At 39.0% G+C, this 19,445-nt stretch overlaps 1 pseudogene; it reads right to left on the minus strand.

The window, feature by feature from the left end:
* Positions 1–5,278: 5,278 nt before the first annotated feature.
* Positions 5,279–5,745, minus strand: LOC125932765 (U1 small nuclear ribonucleoprotein C-like; annotated as a pseudogene).
* Positions 5,746–19,445: the final 13,700 nt, after the last annotated feature.

Raw genomic sequence — 19,445 nt, forward strand, 5'->3', positions numbered from 1 at the left:
AGGCCTTGGTTCTAGTCCTGGCTTGAGAACACTAAATCCCGGCTCTGCCACTTGCTAGTTTGGACAAGTTACTAACCACACAGCCTCACTTTTCTGTATCTGCACGATGATGATAATATTACCCACCTCACAGGGCTCTTGAGAGGATTAAATAGCTCAGTGCCTGGAATATAGCAACAGTCATATACTGTTTGCTGTGTTTATATTACTAGCATTTTTCAATTTTGTCTTTTATTGTTTTACATATTAGTATTTACTTTCTTTTACTTTCTCATAAACGATCAAGGCCTCATGGACTTATTTTAATCTAAGGAGACGTTAAGGAGAATAATCTATTGATTCTTTCTACAAAGGGTTTGTAATTATCTGGGGAAATTAATCAAAAAAATAAGAAAAGGTTACCAGTGACACATTATATGCAGTATTTTAATTATTAAAAAAATAAAAAACATTCTTCATAAAGAAACTGAGTGTTAAATAAATCCATTAGCACCCAAGTTTAAAAAAGTCTATATGATGAGTAAGTGTAACTGATAAGATTTGAAAAAAATATTTGGAGTGTGTGTATTATCAAGAGTATACTCTAAGCTAATGGATCTCAAATTTTCTGATCTCAGGAACATTTTACATTCATAAAAATTATTGAAGTCTCCTCAAGAGCCTTTTCTTCAGTGAGCCATACCTATCAATATTTACCATATTAAAAATTAAAACAAGGAGACTTAAAAATATTTTATTGATCCTTATCAAAAATAAAAATAAACTATTGCATGCTAACATAAATGACAATTTTTTTAATGTTTATTTTTGAGAGAGACAGAGCATGAGTGGGGGAGGGGCAGAGAGAGAGGAGACACAGAAGCAGAAGCAGGTTCCAGGCTCTGAGCTGTCAGCACAGAACGCAACGTGAGGCTAGAACTCACGAACCGCAAAATCATGAATTGAGCCAAAGTTGGATGTTTAACCAAATGAGCCACCAAGGCGCCCTGTAAATAACAAATTTTAATGGAAAATAAATTATTTTCTGAAACAAAAGAGTGAGAAAAGTAGCATTGCTTTGTATATTTATGTTTTGTAATAAAAAACACATGAAATCTACCCCTAAACATATTTTTGAGTGTATAGTACAGTATTGTTACTATGAGTAAAATGTTGTACAGCAGATCTGTAGAAATTTTTGTGTGGCATAAATGACATTTTACACCCATTGAATAGCAGAAACTCTCCCATTTCCTACCCCCTTTCCTGTGGCAACCACCATTCTTTCTAGCTCAATGCGTTTGATTACTTTAGATACCTCCTATAAGTAGAATTAAGTAGTGTCTGTCCTGTGGCTGGGTTGTTTCACTTAGCAAAATGTTCTCAAAAATTAATCGTGTTGTAGCATATGACAGGATTTCCTTTTTAATTGCTGAACGATATCCCATCGTATGTGAAGATTGTGTTTTCTTCATTCATTCATGTGCCAGTAGACATTTAGTTTATTTTGACTGCTTAGCTATCGTGAATAATGCTCTCATAAACATGGGAATGCAAATATCTTTTTAAAATCCCGTTTTCAGTTCTTTTGGATATATACAAGAGGCGGGATTGCTGAATCATGTGGTAGTTGTGTTTTTATATATACTTTTTGAGAAACCTCCATACTGTTTTCCATAGTGCCTGCACCATTTTACATGCCCGCCAACAATTATTTTAGATGATGGCTACCCTACTATGTGTGAAGTGAGATCTCATTGTGGTTTTAAATTGCGTTTGCCTGATGAATAGTGATATTGAGCATCTTTTCATTTATCCGCTAGCCATTTATAACTCTTCTTGGGAGAAATGTCTGTCTAAGCCATTGGCACTTTTTTAAAACTTTGAGTTATTATTTTTCATAGTGAGTTGTAGGAATTCCTATATATTTTGGATATTAATCTCTTATATATATGGTTTGAAATATTTTCTCCCATTTGATAAGCTGCCTTTTCATTTTGTTAATTTTTTCCCTTTGCCATGCAGAAGCTTTGTAGTTTGATGTAATCCGACTTGTCTATTTTTGCTTTTATTGCCTATTCTTTTTGGTGTCATTAAGAAATCGTTGCCAAAACCAGGGTCATGAATCTTTTTCCCTATGCTTTTTTTTTCCTACAAGTTTACAGTTTCTGGTATTACATTTAGGTATTATTTGATCCATTTAGGGTTAATATTTGTGAGTACTGTGAAGTAGGCTCCCACTTTCATTCTTTTGCATGTGGGCATCCACTTTTCCCAACACCATTTATTGAAGAAGCTGTCCTTTGTTCCATGTGTATTCTTGGCACTCATGTTGAAGATTAGCTGACTGTACCTGCATGGGTTTATTTCTGGGCTCTCTATTCTGTTCCATTGATCTGTACATCTGTCTTTATGTCAGCATCACATAGTTTTCATTATTGTAGCTTGAAATCAAAGAGTATGAGGCCTTCAGTTTTATTTTTCTTCTAAAAGATTGTTTTATTTATTCAGAATCCTTTGTGGTTCCACATGAATTTTTTCTAATTTTGTAAAAAATTGCCATTGAGATTTTTTTAGGGGTTACTTTGAATCTGTAGATTACTTTGATAGTATGGGCATTTTAACAATATTAAGCTTTCAGTTTCATGAACACAGGGTGTCTTTCCATTTATGTCTTCTTTCAGCAGTGTGTAGTTTTCATTGTACGAGTCTTTTGCCTTCTTAGTTATGTTTATTCCTAAGTATTTTATTCCTTTCGATGCTATTATACATGGGTTTGTTTTCCTAATTTCCCTTTTGGATTGGCTATTGTCAGTGTATGGAAATATAGTTTACTCTTGTGTGTTGCTTATATATCTTGCATCTTTGCTGAATTCATTTATTGGTTGCAACAGTTTTTGTGAGGAAACTTTCATGTTTTCTGCATATAAGATTGTGTCATCTGTGAACAGTACTTCTTCCTTTCTGATTTGGGTGCTTTTTATTTCTTTTTCTTGCCTAATTGCTCGGACCAGAGCTTGCAGTACTATGTTGAATAGAAGTAGTGGGAGTTGGGCATCCATGCCTTGTTCTTGACCTCAAAGGAAAGGCTGTCAGTACAGTGTTAGCTGTGGGCTTGTCGTATATGGCCTTTATTGTATTGAAGTAATTTCTTTCTGTTCCTAGTTTGAGTGTTTTTGTCATAACAGGGTGTTGAATTTTGTCAGTTGCTTTTTGTGTATCTATTGAGATGATCATGTGATTTTTATCCTTCATTCCGGTAATGGAGTGTTTCACATCAATTGATTTTTGTGTGTTCAGTCATCCATGCATTACGGGGATAAATCCCATTGGTCATGGTGTCTGATCCTGTTGATATCTGTTGATTTCAGTTTGCTAGAATTTTGTTGAGTTCTTTTGCATCTATATTCATCAGAGATATTGGCCAGTTGTCTTCTTTTGGGGTAGTATCTTTTTCTGGCTTTGGTATCAGGATAATGCCATTCTCATTAAATGTGTTTGGAACTATTTCCTCCTCTTTAGATTTCTGGAAAAGTTTGAGAATGATTGGTGTTAATTCTTCTTTAAATATTTTGCGGAATTTACCAATGAAGCCATCTGATCTTGAACTTGTCTTTCTGAGGAAGTTTTTGATAAGTCATTCAGCCTCCTTACTAGTTATAGGTCTGTTCAGTTCTGTTTCTTCATGATTCAGTCATGGTCGGTTCAATTTCTAGGAAGGCTTCTCAAGACTTTCCTGTGGATGTATCTTCTCTGGACTTGTGCATGTAGATTTTTAATTAGATGGGTTTGCTGGTTTAGAGCTCATGATCTCTTGTTTTTCTGTGGTGTTTTTATGCTATACCGAGGCTGCTCTGAATCAGCAGCACACCGCCCAGCTCTTTTACCTTCTCAGTGGCCCCCATTAAGAACACACTGGGTCCCAGCAGTGACAGGAGACGACCGAGACAGAAGCCAGTCCCTTAGGTAAGCTCTCCTGCTCCCACCCCATGAAAACCCAGAATGTTGAAGATACAATCCACTTCTCTCTTTCCCTCTCCAGGGAGAGTCCAGGAACTGGGAGTTCCCAACCATGATACTATATCAGTGGGAGGGATGGGGGTGAGAGGGCACCACACATTTTCCTGTTGGCTTCATTGTGGCTGATTTTATGCCACCTGGGGTGCAGGAGCTTCTTAACTGTTTTCTGGATTTCCCACAAAGGATATTGATCTGTGTTTATTTCTGAATCAGTATCTCTGTGGGAGGAAGGAGAGTCTAGGGCTTCCTATTCCACCATCTTGCTAACCTGCCAGGACATTACTTTATGTTTTTGCCAATCTCTTTAATGTCTGCCTTAGCAGAAGATAGCTAGATTCATATATCTGCACCTATAATCAATCCCTTACGTTGGTGTGGTGGGAGTATGTGAGGAAAACTAACTTCATACAAATATGTGGCTGGAAAAAGAAGGATTGTGTTTGTAGCAAAATCAGATAATTTTAGATTTCTTAAATTCTTATACCCTAACTCAACAGTTAATAGTTCTTAAAGATTACTGACAATGTGGAATCTGAAATTATAGGACATTTTTTACTGTGTGACATTCTACCTTGAAAGAGCCTTCTACCGGTACATCATTTCATAGCCTCATGCATTGGTCATTTGGAAAATATTGTTTCATTGAGTTAAGCAGATCTTCTAAATAAATGGTAGCTCATGATTATACAATATCAATAAAATTATTTTATCGATCTGATCACCATTTACATTGGAAATGTCTTATGTTACCAAATGCTAGTTTTCCAAAATCCCAATTCTCACTTGGTTGCTTTAACTTGATCAGTAGTAACGGTTGATAATCAACATACTCTCAGCTGTTTTCCCTCAAATGACAAATATACCTCATTCTTTTTTGACAAGGTATCTACCAAATATCGTAGTTTGAAAACCTTTTTCTTTCCATCAGCCACTCTGTCAAGTAAAAATAGTGTCCCACGAAAAAGTAGCTAGTTCAGTTTGTAACTCAAAACAACTGCACGAGAACTTTTTTTTAAAACTAAAACAGTTGACAATTTTATCTTCACGTTTCACACAACAAATGAAAGTTGCTTTTTTTGTTTTGTTTTGTTTTGTTTTTGTTTTTGTCCCACTACTTCCCTACAAAACCTATTCTCTGTTTGATAGGAAGGGAGACAGATTTTCCTTGTCATGCTGTTAGAAAACATCCAGAGTCACAGCATCATGATCTCCTGGTAAAGAACAAGTAAATATATATTTATATATATATTTATTAATATAAAGAGGGCCCCCTCTCTTCTTATCTGTCTGGTCAAGTCATTCCTGGCTGAGTGGGCACCATCATGGGACGGGCGGGAGGTCTCATCATGGGGGTGCCGAGGCATCATTGGCACATGGCCTCCCATAAAAGGCCTCATTCCAGAAGCAGGTCCCACTGGCATCATCCCAGGAGGAGGAGGGCCCATTGTTGGCATCATGGGAGGGCCCCCATAACGGGTGCTAGCATCATACCAGGGCAAGGAGGACCCGCAAGATTTGGGAGATGGGATCATGGCCCCTCCAGGAGGAGAAGCAGAGAATAGAGTAGGAGGCATCTTTTCATGTTGAAATGCCATGCTTGTTTTGTCAATCAAGCTCTGAGCCTGCTCTTCTATCCATTTCTGATAGTAGTCTTTTACATTCTTTGTGTTTCCTGCCGCTTTACTGTGTCTTTCTCACAGACGGAGAGTCATGAGTAAGGTATGTGTTATAGTAAAACTTAGGCATGTTACTCTACAGGCACTGGCCACTCCGTCCCTGCACAAGTATTTTTAAGGCAATAATTGACACTTCGGTATACATCAGAAGAGTTGCGTATGCGTGCGTGCGTGTGTGTGTGTGTGTGTGTGTGTGTACTTCTCATTTCATTACATAGAATATTTTAAAGATGCGTGCTCAAGAGTTGATATTTGATAAAATTAATGATTTTTACTACTACATCAAGGACATCCCTAAATGGAAATGTCCCCCAGCAAAAGGACATAGCAGTGAAGAATATTATTAATATTAATACAAATGAATTTTACTGCCTTGATTTGCAGCGACCGGTTTTATCAGACATTGCTTTTACAGTATCAATGCAAACCTCATAGAATCTCTAAAAGGTTCTCGCAGACCACACTTTGAGAGCTGCTCGTTTGAGCTACTATAACAAATATACCCAAGATTACAGGGGATCAAACAAGACAAAAGGGTATTCATTCTTCTAACTGTTTAGAGCAGTGGTTTTCATCGAGGGGCAAACTTGACCCAAGTATTTGACAACATCTGGGGAAATTTTTGGTTGCCACAACTAGGGAAAAGGGGAGTCACTGGTATGCAGGAACTCAACTAAACTTTCTGTAGTGCCTGGAATACTGTCTCATAACAAATTATTATTAAGCTCAAAGACAGTAGTTCTGAAGTCCAGCAACTCTGGTCTAAAGAGAGGAGGGCAGGCCTGAAAGATAGTTATATGCTCTACAAGGTTAAATAAGGGCAAAGGTTTCTTCTATCTAATGGTTCTGTTATTCCCCAAGGAGTTTTCCTCATTACCAGTCAGACCTGGCTGACCGGAACAACATCTGCTTTCTGCAAGGGGCAAAGATAAGAAGTTGAGGACAAGCAATTGGCTCTTAAGAAAATGATGGGAAAATTTCCCACATCCTTCCAGCTCCTTACAATTCCATTGGCAAGGACTTGGCCAAATGGCCAGGCTGAGACTGTCATGGAGGAGAGGTTTCCATTTAAAAGGGAGGTTCAGAGACTGGTTGCTGGTGAAAATTAGCAATAGCCATCATGATAGGGAAATGCTTTAAAACATTTGAAAGGATGCTAAGAGAAGCTAGTGGCCTTAATCACAGAATAATTTAAAGTTCCTGTGTATATATAATAGGAATGGATTTTTAACATATAGAAAACTGAACATAATCCTTGCAGTGTTTTGTAAACATTGAATTTATGAAAATATATTTTGTCATTCTCTTCTGGAGTCAAATTCATTCCTTGGGGACCTAATCAATTGACTTGCCCATAGGAAGAATGTGTTCTTTGGGAGGTCACCAGCTCCAACCAAATGTAAATAAACTGATATCTGACTTGTTTATGGAACTTATCTTCGGGCTTCATTAAAACCCTGCGTTTCTAACTAGAGAAAGGAAAGGGAGACATTGACTTACTGTCAAAACCAACAAGGTCTGGATGAAGGCCCCTTGAAAGTCTCATTCCTGTGAGCTGGTAAACATTTATAGCTAATTTGAAATGAGATGCTTAATTACATAATTTCATTCCAATTAAGCTGCTAATTAATTGACAGGGCATCTTTGAGTGCTTTACACAGTACAAGTAAAAGGCAGCAGCGTCTTGAGCCTATTACCTGTGACCCTTTGGGAGAGATCAGTAAATAACTATTTAAGAGGTTGGAAACAGAGTTTGTTAAAAATGAAAATAGGAGCCCAGCCCAGGGAGATCCAGGCCCAAGACCACCTCTGGCTTAGGGTCTTTCAGCTGTCTCCCATCAGACCCCCCCCCCCCTTTTTTTTTGAGAGAGAGAGAGAGAGTAATGAAAAGAAAAAAAAAACACCTCTAAATAAGTATTTATTCTGTGCCCAGCCTTGTGCTAGGAAGTTATACAAGTGATATAAGACATTAAAACGTCCGTCCACTTGCTGTTTTAAGAAATAGGTTGTTTGGGAAGGAGGTAATTAGCTTTACCTTTCTTAACCTCTAATTTACCTTTTCTCTTTCCTGTCTTTCTGCTTCAGCCTCCTAAAACCTTGTCCTGCAGACAGATCGGCCATGTCCAGTTCATCTCTGCAGCTGGAATTAAGTGTTTTAACAGAAAAAGAGAATTCTAGATTGAAATCAGTTTTTTGAAATAAAAGGCATTATTTTACCACTTGCATTCTCCAGCCTTTTGGACTGGAAAGCTATAATGTAGGAATAAACATGTATTCTTACCCATAGCCATGATATACTTGTTCCTTTACTTGCCTGCACTGACGAAGATATTACTGGAATGTGTCTTTTTCATCAGTTAATACAGAAGCAGAAACCTGTAGGGCAGGCATGGTGGCTGTCTAGCTGCTAAATGTTAGTGTTGGCTCAAGGATCTTTCAGAATCATTTCAGCAGATGCTCAAAGGCAGCGTTATCACATCTTTCCATCTTATAATTGGTTTTATTTTAATAAAGAGTAAAATCAGGTCAAGTGCAGATTTGTCTCCCAACCCAAAGAGTTTCATATGCTTTTCACTCTGTATTTTCACCCAATCTGTAACTGGCAGCATGTCTTTATTTTTTAAGTATTTGAAAAGGTGAGTTTCCTCTCAGATACATCAGTTCCTCTGCATATCTTTAGTTCCCTGTCACTGGATAGCAGCAGCAATTTCGTCACATCGTGTCTAAATGTCTATGTGGGCATGAAATTGTTAGGAATCACCTTAGTGAATAACTGACTCAAGAATTCATTGCTTCAAAACAAGATAATTTCTTTAGCAGAAGCATACAGGACCCCAAAGAGATGTAACTCACACACTTATTAAAAACAGATAGTATCTCACTCCTCTCTCCCTCCTGTCCCCACAAACCTCCTTTAAATCCTCACCAATAAAGAGGCACGCAGTGGGAACCAGAGAAGAAGCATCTTTGCTGTTCTTATCTAAGTGATGGTTAACCTCTCCTTCAGTCATAACTAGTGCTGGGATCATCTTGAAAAGCTCTTTCCCATGGGAAGTGAGGCGACCGTGAGCATCCTGGCCTTATATTTCCAGTCCTGGCCACTGAACATCCTGGCATTATATTTCTAGTCCTGACCACTGACAAGGAAGTTAGGCTGTGATACGCTGAGGTCCACTTCCCCCGGTGCCTCAGAATTTTAACCTGAACCCAACAAACCTGCATGGTGTGTGCTCACATGTTTATTATATATCGCAAGTGGAGTGCAGAGTGGACATGTGGGCATGTGATAAGCAGATATCAGGTTGTGGTCATAATTAAACCCTTTCAACTGTATGGGTACTGAAAGGAATACTTAATCAGAAATCAGAGGGGTGACCCATATTTGGATAAACATTTATGGGCTTATGCAATCATATTGTACGTATTATCTATCTATACCTATTACATACAGACTTTCTGGACATTCAAGTCCCTCTTCCAGGAAACTCCAAGACTTTGGAACACTGGACTTCTGGCCTCGTGAACCTGTTGTTTCTTCACATGGTGGACTCCTTTGTAACATGGGCAATCCCATTGATGAGGACATATGAAGGAAAGAGTAACCATTCTGTCAAGCCCTGGTTTGTCCTTATCTTCAGATCATCATAAAGATTTTTCCTGATCTTATTTCCATTAGATCAGAACCCAGCCTAGACTCTCATCCAACAAGTAGACTCAGAGACCTTTTGGTAGGTGCTTACTGTAATTCAGTTTCTTTTTTTAATGTTTATTAATATATTTTGAGAGAGAGAGCATGCGCGTGTCCGTACATGTTCATGTGAGTGCAAGAGGAGCAGAGAAAGAGGGAGAGAGAGAATCCCAAGCAGGCTCCATGCTGTCAGTGCAGAGTCTAATGCGGGGCTCGATCTCAGGAACCCTGAGATCATGACCTGACCCAATATCAAGAGTCGTATGCTTAGCTAAGCCACCCAGGTGCTCCCAGTTTATTTTCATAGATTTAATTTTACTTCTCAATGAATAATATAAATTAACAAATAAAAACAAATTCAGGATGTGGATTTTTTTTAGATCCCAGGTGTTAAGAATTCCTTGGTGTGCCTATGATGGACCTATAAACCATATATGAACTTTCTTGTTACTAAGGTGATCAGTAGAGATAGTGAAATGAACAAAAAATTGGCTTAGCATTCTTAGGTTCTTATTTGCTCTCTTCTTGAGGTGAAACACTTTTAATTGGCTTCTTATGTGCCATTGAGGCATTCTCACCTCTGGATGCTTACATCATGGATATGGAAACTTTATTTATGGTACTTATTAATTTTTAATGGTTATTTTAAATTTCTTGAAACACATTTCAAGATACTTCCAAAATTCATGTTTTGCTATTAATCATCTGTGTCCTGAAACTATTTTGCTAAATGAAATTTCTTAGTATTTGTTTGAGGACACAGGAATTAGATTTAGAGTAGGAAGGATAAAACCCAGCATTCTTTATCATCCTTTTCAAACTAGGAACTGTGGTGCTGGATTTTTCTATGGGCTAGAGGGAGGCCTATTTCCTTGCTGGTTCTCTTACATGCTTGATAGCATTATTATTGAGGTTTACTGGATCCCTGTGGAAGCCCATTGTGAAGGTGGCTGAGTGAGTGTTTTAACTCTAGCACATGCCCCAGTTTATTAAAAGGATCATATTCTGTCATTGGCTCCCCTTTACTTAGATGGCATTCCTGAATGTACATTTTCAGAAATTATTTTGAAGATTGAACATCATAAAAAAAGCTATTTTAGGATATTATGTTCGATTTCCAAAAGCAGTGGAATAATCAAGTGAACTAGTTATTTCCATAATGAAATGGCAAATTTTGGAAATGACTAAATTTTACATAAATATAATAGTTTTGAATGGCCTTGTTCATGGGAAAATAAGAAATTATCTCAAAATGCTAATTAGTGTTGAGACTTCCTCTGACCTTTTATAATTTGTCTCTTGTCTGCAGTTTCTTTTATAAATGTGTGTATTTTATTTTATTTTTAAAAATTCAACTAAGACTATTCCCAAAGGGGGAAGCAATGTAGCATGCATTTCAGAGCAAGTGCTTTGGAATGCACGCCATTGCAGGCTGGGTTCCCCCAGACAAAACCCCTTTGCCCAATAAGGCGGTGGGGGGGTGGGTAAAAATACCTACCTCATGATGTTGCTGAGAGGGTCGCATTCAAACATACTCAGAGACCTTAGTACTTTTGTCTATAAAATAATATTAAGTATCACTTTCATATTATCATTAATAAATGTATTGCTTTCCAAGATGAAGAATAAAAAAAAACCCCAAATTTGGAACATCTGCATAAGATTAATAGAAAACATTTTTACTATTACGGTTATAACCACCAGTTTTTATCTAAAATAGGTGATTAACGCTCTTTCTTTTAAGCATTTGGTGAAACTTAAGGTATTTTCCCGTATGCAAAGTTGATAATAGTTTTATTTTCTTTTTTAATCATCCAAAGTAGCCAAATTTCTTTGGAATACAGATAAAAAGATATTATTCTTGCTCCCATATGGGTACAGGTATCACTTACTCATTTTTTCCCTGAAATTAAAGAAATGGAAAGTTGGCAGTCACTGGTTTCACTCTTCATTGACAAGTTTTCCACTTACTGTGTAGGACCTTGAACAAATCCTACCTCTCTGTGCTGCTGTACCAGTAAGGGAGCTTTCAGCTGCTAAGTAGATTAAAAAAACCCTGAAAATGCCTTCAACAATAGCACATCAGAGGCAGAATAGGTCCAGAGTTGCTCTATTCAGTGGCTCACCAACAGTATCTAAGATTTGTCCAGCCATCTGTCCTGCCATCCTCAGTATCTCAGCTTTGTTCTCATTTCCCCATCATGCACACATGTTGGCACTACAGGACCAGGCATTACACACAGATATGACAAACTCTCATAGAGGGACAATGAAAATGTCATTTCTGTCGTATCCTTCATAACACTGAGAAACTCTTTCCCACGAATCCTCACCCCCAGGATTTCCCAGACATGACATTGGTTATAAGTGGGTCACTTGTCACCCCAGCCAGTGACTGGCAAGTGTAGTGCCATTGCTGTAGTTGGCTAAAGCAGAATGAGACCCTCTGATTGGTTAGACTGATCTGGATTTGCCCCTGAACTAGAGACAGTGGGTTCTTCCCTAAAGGCTGGATATATGGATAAAATTTTGTTCAAGAGTAAATGGACTTAGGTGACAGTGCACAGTATCTACTAAAGCCTTGGGAAATACCAATTCTATCTAGGTCACAGTATTTTTTTTTTATTTGAATTAATTAAATAATGGCAGTACTTATAACCAAGCCCATGGCTCTCAAATAAACAACAACGCTTTGGGCGTTTAAGGGAGTTTAAGGCTTAGCCAATTATGTTTAAGTATAACCCTAGGCTCTCCTTCACCTGTGCTCCCACTGTTCAGCTAGGGCTCATAGGGTTCATCACTCACTCATTGCCATAGCTCTTACATTGTTGTCTACACTGATGTCCATGATAATCACATTCCAACTCCATGTGATGGTGAAAGGCACAAACTACATGACTTCTAATCCCCTTCCTTCTTTAAATTCTTTACATTTTCCAGGAGCCATTAATGAGGTAGGGAAAAACACACTATCAAATATCTACACCAGCAAGATTCATTTGATGAAGGGACTCCACAAAAGGCAAGTTTATTCGTGTTGTAAAACTACCATGGCTTCCTTCTTCCTGAACATGTACAAGGAGAACTCAAAAGGCTTCTGGGTTAGCGTGAATGCTTTCTTACCAAACACTCTTTTCCCCCCTTGTTCTGGCCAGTCTGGGAGAAATATGTTATGCAAATGTGATCCACCAAGAAGGATTGATTTGTTGAGGCCTCCACCAGTACCTATTTTCTGAGGCCCTAGGATTTGTTTCCTGGCTGCCTCTGGTCCTGTGGTTGAGGCTTATTGGCAATTCAGTCCTAACACAAGAGCACTTTCCCTTTTTTTTTTCTTGGGCTTGATTTCCCATTGCATTTATCTGCTTCCGTCAATGCAAAATACTGAAAGGTTCAAATTGATTTTCCTTCTCGAAACATGAAAGGTCTGTTTTTCAAACTTCAGTATTTCCTTAGGAAATATCTCTGATCAATATGTGCAAGAATTAAAGAGAAACTCCAAACCCCCCCTTCTGATTGTCAGTAACTCAAAGCAACCTGTTTACCCACTTGGATCCTTCCCAGCAGAAAACGTTAACAATTGTAATTATCACCATTATGCAGTATGTTCAATTGTACAATCAATATAATTGCCAAATGGAAATTATACAATAAATATAATTGCTGCTTTACTCCTGTGCAGTATTTCACTGGCACTTCACATTTATTTTGTCCTTTAATTAGTAACAGGTGTAATTACAGGACTGTGTTCAGAGCTGAAGCTGAGTAATTGGCATGAGTGGGCACAGGGTTTGGCTATTGAGAGGGGGCCCGCATGACTCATTCTCTGCTGGGATTGCCTGAGGACACCACACGGCCCACTGAGCAGCCCAAAGTCATGCTGACCTGTGGACACTTTTGGTATAAACTCTAGGTCAAGGATGCCCTGCAGCCCCTGAGACACGCTGTTTTGCCACCCTTCTCTCTTGACTTCCAGCACCCCGTTGTACCTATTCTTTGTCTATTTAGATGAATGTATTCATTCATTCATTCAACAAGTATTTATTGAACACTGATTTTGTGTCAGGTACTATTCTATGTGTAGGAGATATTCAGGCAAGAGAGCGGCACAAAGCTTACAATCTAGTGGATAAAAGCAGGGACTACACACACACACACACACACACACACACACAACAAACCAAGAGATAAGAAATTTATAGTGATAAGGGCTAGGAAGATAGACTACTGTAACATAAGAATGTGTTTTGACTAGGTGGTCTTTCCCAGACATGACATTTGACTTGAGGTGTTAATGATGAGGCAGGATGTTTGGGCAGAGGTTGTGGCAACTGCAGAGACTCTCAAGAGGAACAAGCTTAGGAGAAGGTCCATAGTGTTCAGGGGGTGAGGAGGAAAGAGAAAAAAAGAGACAGAGACAGAGAAAATGTGAAGTGGACTGGAAGAAATCGATAGAAATGGTTTAAATCTTAGAGGGTCTTTAAATCATAATAAAGGATTTGATATTCTAAGTGCAATGGGAATCTGGTGGAGAGTTGGTTGCAGTGTAGTGGCACCCCTTGATTTACATCTACCATTCTACCTGCTGTTTAATAAGATACATTATAGAGGAGTAAGCATTGAAGGAGAGCAGATGGAGGAAACACCAGGTAGGAGTTGCTGGTTGCTCAGGCAAGAATGGTACCGCTGGAGGTGGAAAGACTATAGTGATTAAAAATATATGTCTTTTGAAAGGTAGAGTTGCCATTGCCTGCTGATGGAGTTGGTGTGAATGATGAGACAAAAGACTGAAATCCTCAATGGCTCTAGGCTTTTGGCTTGGAACTGAGACGGGGAAGTCTGGGGGAAACAAACACACCAGTTTTAAGAGTAGGACAACAAACGGGTTCCAGTTAAAATGCCATTGGACATCCAGGTAGGTAGTTGGATAAATACCCTGAAGGGAGTAGTCATTACTGTAGATCTAAATATGAAACTCAGTAGTATTGAGATGGAATTATTCATGGACCGGGATGCAGTAAACATCAGAGACAGAAGACAGAAGAGGTCCCAGGATTGAACTGTGAGCAGTTGCAACATTTAGAAGTTCCATAAATGAGGAAGAATAAGCCAAAAAAAATTCAGAAAGAGCTGCCAGTGAGGTACAAGGAAAACCAGGCAACTCTGGATGCTACTCCATCCAAGAGAGGATAAGAATAGAGGGCTTAACTATGTGAGATACTGCTAACATGCTAAGATGAAAGCAAAAACGTGGTCTTTGGATTTGGCAATGTGGAGGCTGCCATTGACCTTGCCAGAACAAATTTAGTGGAATGACTAGGATGCAAGAATATGTGTGGGTTGAAGATAAAATGTGAGCTGAGGAAATGCAGCCAGCGTGCACATGACTTTTGGGGAGTGCTATGACAAAAAGCAAGAAACCCAGCTGTAGGTGGAGGGGCACCAGGGTCAAAGAAAGGCTGCTGGATATTTTTATATGTGGAAAAGGATGCAGAGTGAGAAATGGATGCTACAAGGTGGGAGGTAAATTTCTATGCGAACAAAGTCCTTGAGTAGATGAGACATGAAATCCAGAATCTAAGTGAAGGGACTGCCTCCAACAGGAACAGAGGCTTGTGTTCCTTGTGATAAGAGGGAAAGCGAGAGTGTGGGCACAGATTCAGGAAGGTCAGTCCATGTGGTAGTGGGAGGATTGTCGCTGCCTCCCAGGAGTTCGTGATCTGAAGGAGAGAGACACATCGTGCACATCTCCCTGCATGAGTCAGAGAGAGGTCTGAATGCAGAGAAGTGAGTGCTGTGGGAGGGCAGCGGTGGGAGGAATTATCCTGTAAAGTTTGATAGAGGAGGTAGTGTTTGGCTTGACTCTTTAATAATACATGTAATTATATACTGTTATTTGACTAAGATACCAACAAATTTTAGGGCACTCTCTCTAGAAGACCCCCTGGTTAAGAGTTCTTTTATCAAGGAAGACCCAGGTTGATCTCTCATTCCCAGTGATATGATCACTAAGATCCTGAGACACTGCAGCCCCTCTCAGGTATCACCGCCTTCTCAGGTGCCCTGTTTTCCCTTGAAAACTTCTTCTCTCCTCAGTCTTTGGCCAAGTTTTAATTATCTTTCAAGGCCAAGTTGAAGTGCTACTTCTTCCAGAAAGCCTTCCCAATTCATCGCCAGTCCCCTTATCAATTTAGGTCAGCTTCCTTCCTGTATGTAAGTGGGGCAGGGAGAAGGATTCCCATCTTGTGGATGTGTCAGGATGGGTGTGGTCCAATCCACGTGGTTGAAAGAGAGGGGCCCATGTAGGAACCATTCCAGAGCTCAGGTGAGAGACAGCTTAGAGCTCCAGAGGGCTCAGTTGAAGGCTGCCAGAACGGGACAGTGTTTGCAATCTTGGAAAAAAAAGTTCTGTTTGTGTTTCTGTGTACAGGTGCAGTAGAGTCTAGCCTTGTACTTGACTTTGGTGAAAGACCATATTTCTGATTATGATCAAATAAAAAGACAATTAAGCATCACAAGGAAAACCCTCAGTTTAGAGGTCAAAACCCACTTGATGGCCAAGTACAGCTCATTTTGGGTTGGACTCAAGGACTATCAGCACCACCTCCACAGCACAGGGATGGAGCTTTGTTATGAGTGTGGTCTCTGTTAGGAGTGTGTACAGGGCAGCACATTTGTCCTCATTATATCTTGAAAATAGAGCCTTAAACCACTGAGAAAGGCTACAGCTCTTTACCTGAATATGGCGGCAGGATAATGCTTCCTCCCTGATTCGCCACGAGATGCCCATGTCTTAATCCTCAGAACCTATGAATATGTCATGTTGCATAGCAAGAGGTAATGAGGTAATTAAAGTTGCTTGGTAATCCCCTGTTACTGAATGGAGACGTTTTCCTTGATTTTGCCTGGGACCATTGCAGTCACAAAGGTCCTTCAAACTGGAAGAGGGAAGCAAGAAAGTCTATGTCAGAGGGATACAACCTGAAAAGGACTTGACCAGCTGTTGTTGGCTTTGAAGATGGAAAGCAGCCATACACTAAGGAATGCAGGCTGCCTCTAGAAACTGAAAAAAGCAAGAAAAGAGATATGACCCTAGAGCCTCCAGAAGGGACACAGTTCTGCCAACACCTTGATTTTGGTTCAATGAGACCTGCTGTGGATTTGTGACTTGCAGGATTATTAAGATAATAAATCTATGTGTTTTAAACCACCAGGTTTATGGTGACTTGTTATAGCAGCAATTGGAAATTAAGGCACACTGTGGTGAGCCTCTATGCCTGAATCTGAAAATGCATGGAAAACCCATGTAGAGTACCAGAGTGTAAGTAGATGACAAGGTGAAAAACCCAGGAGTCATATAGAAAATGTTTTGCATTATTATAATAGCACCCTTCCAAGTAAGCCAGTACTGAACACTTAGCAGTTTTAAAACATAAGGCCCCAGAGGCGGTTTCCTCGGCTTGACAATGGGGGTAGTAACAAATTCATACGTTGTGGAGGAGATGGGAATAAGATGATGTACTCAAAGCAATTTGGTGAACTCTCATTTTCCCCTCAAATCTCTGGGAGAATTTTGACCAACTTATGTGGTATTAGAATGCATACTGGCCCGAGAGACAGAAGACCTGGGTTCATGTCTCAGCTTCACCCTCTGTGAACTTCCGTAACCCATTTAGCCTTTTTGGAGGCTTGGTTATGTCATTGGTAAAATACAGATATTACGGCCTATTCATCTATGCTAAAAGATAATGATAAATATAGCAAGTGTACTTTATACGTCATGAAACACTGCACATGCAAAGAATTATCATTATTAGTAATAAATGTCACTGTGCCTTGGCCTTATTCTTGGTCGACGTATGGTCAGATTCCTTCTGACCATTTAGAAGATCAAATGTTACTCTTTTCTAAATGAGCTACAGTGAGTGGGTGATAAGAGGGTGAAGAGCAGGTGTGAATTTGTCCATAGAATCAGAGGTCCTTTCTCCAGCCACTGGGTCCAGAAATCATTCCCTCTCTGGACTGAGTTGTCCAGGTTTTTTTTTTTTTTTTAAATTTTTTTTTTCAACGTTTTTTTATTTATTTTTGGGACAGAGAGAGACAGAGCATGAACGGGGGAGGGGCAGAGAGAGAGGGAGACACAGAATCGGAAACAGGCTCCAGGCTCCGAGCCATCAGCCCAGAACCTGACGCGGGGCTCGAACTCACGGACCGCGAGATCGTGACCTGGCTGAAGTCGGACGCTTAACCGACTGCGCCACCCAGGCGCCCCGAGTTGTCCAGGTTTTAAGACAACCCCAGCAGTTTTTAGTAGAAAGGTTCTTGAGAATCATTCTTCCGTATTTTGATTGATTTCTGGACAAGTTCATTCAGCTCTGTGACTCAGGGTTCCATACCCAATTCCCTGAGCTGTACAGTAAATAGAAATAGACGTCAAAAGTTCCTGGGTGTCAAAGAATGCATCTTACACTAATGTAAGGAAATTCTGTCCATCTTGAAAAGGGGGGCTTGAATCCAGAAGTAAAGACGGCAGTGGCCTACTTGACTTCACCAAACTTCAGGGAGGCAGAAACAATTTTGCCTTCACAATTTTGCACAGCAGCGACCACATAGTAAATGCTCAGTGAATGAGTGAATGTGTCTTTTTCTATTATATAAAGGAAATCTGCCCTTTTAAAAAAAAATATATGGGTCTTCTTCTTTTCAAGGAACTTGGTGAGTTCAGTGAGTCAGCTTGGCTCTTTGAGTTTTCTTTTCTGTGATAAGAAGGCTCCAGAGTGCTTTCTGTGTGGAACTATGTGCCAGGCACACAGCCCTCCTACACAAGACCAAAAATTATTCTGCAAAGAAGGAAAATATGTAAAATTTGGTTTTATATATAAAGTGCTGGGAATAGTGTGCGGAACACAGTACCATGTATTTGCTGTTTTTATTATTCTCTATGATCTTGTGTGGGCTTATTCAAGTTCTGATTGATAATTTTACTATAAAGCCATGTTCTGAATACGTTCTTTTTTCCCCAAAAGGTTATGCCATGCTTATAATCAGAAGGAAAGTATATTATCCTAGATAAACAACACTGGATCCAAAAGGCTCAGGAAGGACCATTAATATTCATCTAAGATAATACTAGAAAAAGAAAGGTTGTTCTAGAACTTAATTCCTGATAATTTGAGAAGCAAAAAGATGTTATTGAGATCTTTAGAGTGTTCATGTTTTCCTTTTTAGAAAAAAAAAGTCTCTAATTCTTTACTCCTCAAATGTGCAATTATTATAAGCAAAGCAAAAGTAATAACTAAACTGTTCATTGATATAACCGCTTTGTTTAAATTGCTCTTGAAATCTTAAAGTATTATTCATAATATTAAATTGATGTAGTCTGATCAAAAGAGAGGACATTTAATTAAAAATATGTAAAGCATCTAGAGTTGAAAATCAATGAATATTTTGTACACAGTAACTGATGTTACCTTATGAAAATAAAATCTTACCTACTTGTTCCATTAAAAGCCTCTGCTTCTAATCACTTAGCTATCACTAGGCTATCACTTCGCACTCACTTCATATTCATTGAAAATATGGGACAGGAAATCCTGAAAACATTAGCTGAAGAAACACACAGCTTATCTGGCTACTTTCATGATTTTTCAGATGCAATATGGAAGAAAAAGATATATAAAAGCTATTTCCCAGGGGTTGCAGATCAAACAAAGGGCAGATTTTTATCTTTCCAATAGTTCCTAGGGGGAAAAACAAAATAAAAGATGGTTTAGAAAAAGAGAATAACTTTTGTAATTCTTGGCTCTCTTATGAGTAAGAAAGTAGGGAAATTCTTGACAGATAGGTAACAATACCACATGTGCTCTTAATACTGGGATGTATTTCCAGTGTGCAGTTCAGATAAACAGAGGAGATTTTAAAACCTCAAACTTCTTATACCATCATTCCTTATCACCTACATTATTTGGGGAAAGGCCATATTTCTATCTGAGGTTAAAAATAAAGTGTTGGTTCATTCATTCGTTTGCTAGTTCATTCGTTTACTCTTTCTTCTAGTTCGAGTTTCAGAATATTAGTGGGGTATA

The sequence above is a fragment of the Panthera uncia genome, chromosome D2, assembly GCF_023721935.1.
Source record: "Panthera uncia isolate 11264 chromosome D2, Puncia_PCG_1.0, whole genome shotgun sequence".
Lineage (NCBI taxonomy): Eukaryota > Metazoa > Chordata > Mammalia > Carnivora > Felidae > Panthera > Panthera uncia.